Raw genomic sequence first — 5047 nt, 5'->3', positions numbered from 1 at the left:
CTTTTGGGAATTCTGTCCTGTAGGGAATATTTATGTACTTGGTGCTTGTGACATCAGAAGCCTCAGTGTAGTAATATAAATTTTATGGGCTATTCTGGTGAGAGTTCGAAATTGCTAAATGCAGAGGAAACTGTATTTGGAGGTTTTGCTTATAAACTTTCCTCAGACCTAGAAAAAAATAAACAGCCACCTGTGCTTCAACAAGTGATGAGTCTTCCCTTTACCATGTACAAAAATTGTGATGGTCTCTCAGACAGTTCATTCTGTAATTTATTTTCCTCTTATCCCAGAGCCACCCTTAATTGGTTCATATTTGGGGGCTCTGAGGCAAGTATATGAAGTAAGATATTAAGACATATGAATGTTTATTCATTTGGAATTTTCATGCATTTTACTGATGATAGAACATAAAAAAGTGGATGCATGCATATTTCTGAAAACATGGATGCACCCTATATATAGATATCTTCCTATGTAGACTAAATTTTCTTTAGTTACTCATCCTATTATAATTTTTTTATTGAATTATAAAGTTACTACTATTTTGAACTCTTACACTTGTTTTTAGAAGTTACCAAAATTATTTTAATGAAGTAGAAAATAAATATCTTCATATTTTCCTTGTCATAGATAATCAAACCATGTGTTGTAGCATGGAAGCTTCCATGGGTCACAAATACATTAATGACTAGTTTAGATACAATAAAATATTCTGTAAATGTTGAGATAGTGTCTTATTTGGCTTATGAGCTATAGTTTTCAGACTCCTACTATATAAGCTGAAGGTCCACTGCCTTAAAAAAATGGCACTATGTTATTGATTACTGTCCCATAAACCAGTTTAATTTTTCCTTTTTGTAAATTCCCCCTGCTTTTTAACCATGGATAGTTTCATATGCCCTGTACATTTCCAGTCTTTCTAATTACCATCTTCAAATCACTCATTTCAGAAAGCATTCCATGTATCATATCTTCTCTAATTTAAGATAACCTATGTGGCCTGGCAAAATGGCATCTGTAAATGTTCTTGCCTACAAAACTAAAGGATCAATCCCCAGGACCCACATAAGCCAGATGCACAAGGTTGTGCATGCATCTGGACTTCCTTTGCAAAGGCTGGAAGCCCTGGTTGGTCCATTATCTTTCTCTATTTACCCTTTTCTCTCCCAAATAAATAAATACATTTTTTTAAAGATTAAAAATAGGGCTGGAGAGATGGCTTAGCAGTTAAGTGCTTGTCTGTGAAGCCTAAGGATCCCGGTTTGAGACTTGATTCCCCAGGACACACGTTAGCCAGATGCACAAGGGGCACACGCATCTGGAGTTCATTTGCAGTGGCTGGAAGCCCTGGTGTGCCCATTCTCTCTCTCTTTCTCCCTCTCCCTCTCCCTCTCTGTCACTCTCAAGTAAATAAATAAAAATAAACAAAAAATAAAAATAAAAGGTAACCTATCTGATCACATTCACCTACAGGAATTTTTTCTGTTATTTTGTTAATTTAGTTAATGATAAAGGAAACTTAAGCTTATCATTCAAACCACAGTTATTTTGAAACTGGAAAGAGAATATCTAGCATGGATGTCTTAGGCAAAGCAGGAGATATGTCCCACCATTACCAATGAACCTGCTCAGATAAATGAATATCTACTATTGTTTTTGCTACATAGTGAATTGGAAAAACTCAATTATTATCTTGAATTGATCAGTATAAAGTCCATCATTGTCTATCATTCAAGATAGATACACTGGAGATTCCTTCTTAGGGTAGAGTTGTTAGAATTTCATTCCTGGTTCGTCCCTCCAGTTATAAGACAGATTGAAAAATAGGGATTTTTTTAAGTTTACTATATGCTTGTTCCATGTTAAAAATTTTACTACATTATCTCATTGATCTTTCAAATATATTGAGGATCATATATCACTAGAAACAAGAATTCACATTTCTGAAAGGACAAAAATTTTGCTTAATGATCATAATTAGTAGTTGAAGTGCTCCTGTTACGCTTGTCCTGGAAAGAGCTATGATTAATCCATTTGATTACTCCTGTATTTGACAATTTCTGCTGTTCTATTGCTTATATTTACTCTTCCCAAAATCTTAGAGACATAGTACTCATTACGAGAGGTATCTTTATCGAAAAATGCTCACCCTACAGCTGTAGGGCAGAAAGGTAAGTAATTTAAATGCTCTGTTTAACTATAAATTTTTCTAGGGCTATTCTAGTTCGAAAAAATTCTTTTTATAAATGTACTTGGGATATCTAGTTGAATTGATTATAAATTACTACCTCTTTCCATCTTTAACAGGTTGTATGACTGGCTGCCCTGAAAGCTTATAAGTTCCCAGCATCTAATAACTTTCTGAAATCTGAAAACTAATTCTTAAAGTACTTGACAACTCACATGCTTCTATTTATGCATATGTTATTTCCTCAACCAGCATTACTTGAACACATGTAGAATTGTAGAAAGTGCAATGTAAACGTTCCATCTTCATTTAATTGTAGATACTAGTTAAAATGGAACAAAGCTTATTATGTATTAATTTCCAATATATGACCACATTATTAATGCTTAGAAAAGTTATTGCCAAGTACAGGCACAAAACATTTGCTAAATATTTTGAAGGTGCAAAGCCTTTACTCTTTTTGCCTTATTCATTTTTGACACTTATATATTTTGTATCACTCTGATATGGTTGGGATAAAAATCTACTATATACAAGGTAGCTTAGAGGGCAAAGGTTTATATGCTTACATCAAGAAGTGATAGAAGTCAAAGATCAAACTTGGCATAGTTGTGTATGACTGTAATTCCACCAAAACCTATCCCCCACTTAACACAATGAAGGTATCAGCAAGTTCAAGAACTTCTTCAAACTGCCTCTTTGCCTTCCAGGTGGTCCCCTACTACATTTATATTCATATTATTGTCTTTATGTGTACAAATATGTCTGATATCTACTTTCTTCTGTTAGGTGCATAATTCATACAGATTTAGGGACTATCCCAAGTTATTACCTTAATTACATTTTTGATGAATCTACTTTAAATGTTCACCTGTACAAAATGAGGATTGAAATATCAATAGATGAACTAGTAGAGTCCATTCTACACTTAAAACTATATTTACATTATGAATATCACTTTTCTTAAACAGAGATATGGGCTACAACATCTATGACTGGGATTTCTTAAACAACCCACATGTTGACTTATAGCATTACTGGCATACTTTCTACTTCAATTTAATATTTCCTTTGAGATTTAGAAATGTGCTACTTAGGGAAAAATGGCAATTTATCTAAAATAAAAATTGTTATATTTTCATTATATAATGCTTCATAGGACCTATGAAACAAACAGTCTTTTGGATTCAAAATTCAGTTTTATAGACATTAAGAAAATGTTGTTCCATATTGTTGCAGTCCGGTTCGCATTGCTGGTAGAAATCACCCAACCAAGAGCAGCTTCTGGGAAAAAGAGGTTTATTTTGGCTTACAGGCTTGAGGGGGAAGCTCCATGATGGCAGGGGAAAACGATGGCATGAGCAGAGGGTGGACATCACCCCCTGGCCAACATAAGATGGAACACAGCAACAGGAGGGTGTGCCAAACACTGGCATGGGGAAACTGGCTATAAGGCCCATAAGCCCGCCCTCAACAATACACTCCCTCCTGGAGGCATTTATTCCCAAATATCCATCAGCTGGGAACCTAGCATTCAGAACACCTAAGTTTATGGGGGACACCTGAATCAAACCACCACATTCCGCCCCTGGCCCCCATAAACTGATATCCATACATGATGTAAAATACAATGCTTTCAGTCTGACTTTAAAAATCCCCATAGTTTTTATCAATTCCAATGATGTTCATACATCCCCGTAGTCCAAGATCTTTTAACTGAGCCATAATACCAAAACATAACCTCAAAAAAACCCATAATGGCACAGAATAAATATTCACACTGCAAAAGATGGCATTGGACATAGCAAAGAAACATTCAACCAATACAAGATTTAAACAAACAGGGCAAACATCAAACTCTAGCTTCAAGTCCAACAACTCTAGCGAGTGACAAATCTCCAAGTCCGACAATTCTAACCAGCAACAAGTCTCTGGCATTCCAATTCCACAATACCAGGTAGGTGCCAATTTGTTAATCCAGGGGGGAATAAAGCAGACTTTGAAGAATAGGACACTCCTTGAGCACTCAGGCCCTTTCTACATTCTTCTTATTGCCCCAGCGCAGGTCAGCTAGCCCAGTCTCAAAGGTTGTAATCTCTCAGTTGCAGCTGAACGGGCAATAGTTCACCCAAAGATTTTTCTTTCTGTGCCATATCCCTCTGCACACATCAGTTCATTTCTACGCAAAGCAACCCTGCACAACTTCTTAGGACATGGGCACAAGAGCAAGCTTCTCACACAAACTGCTAGCCCAGTCCAGGCAAAAGCTCTTTCTCATCCTCATAAGCCAAACCTCACAGTCCATAGTTCTTCCTGCCTTCAGGTCTTTCAGCTCTGACCAGGATAGACCATCAAGCTGTACTTACAGCACTGCAAAGCATCTCTTAGACCAAGGTTTCAACTCCTTCCACATTCCTCTTGAAAATCAGCTCCAAAAGGCCGAAACCACATAGTCAGGTGTCTAGCAGCAATCCCACTCCTCGGTACCACTTTACTGTTGCAGTCCGGTTCGCATTGCTGGTAGAAATCACCCATCCAAGAGCAGCTTCTGGGAAAAAGAGGTTTATTTTGGCTTACAGGCTTGAGGGGGAAGCTCCATGATGGCAGGGGAAAACGATGGCATGAGCAGAGGGTGGACATCACCCCCTGGCCAACATAAGATGGAACACAGCAACAGGAGGGTGTGCCAAACACTGGCATGGGGAAACTGGCTATAAGGCCCATAAGCCCGCCCTCAACAATACACTCCCTCCTGGAGGCATTTATTCCCAAATATCCATCAGCTGGGAACCTAGCATTCAGAACACCTAAGTTTATGGGGGACACCTGAATCAAACCACCACACATATCATGTAAGAT

General features: G+C 37.5%; 1 pseudogene; it reads right to left on the bottom strand.

Moving 5' to 3' along the window:
* Window positions 1-244: 244 nt before the first annotated feature.
* Window positions 245-378, bottom strand: LOC123456933 (annotated as a pseudogene).
* Window positions 379-5047: the final 4669 nt, after the last annotated feature.

Source organism: Jaculus jaculus, chromosome X (genome assembly GCF_020740685.1).
Source record: "Jaculus jaculus isolate mJacJac1 chromosome X, mJacJac1.mat.Y.cur, whole genome shotgun sequence".
Lineage (NCBI taxonomy): Eukaryota > Metazoa > Chordata > Mammalia > Rodentia > Dipodidae > Jaculus > Jaculus jaculus.
Note: the sequence above shows the minus strand (reverse complement) of the source record. Positions and strands in the feature narration are given on the sequence as shown.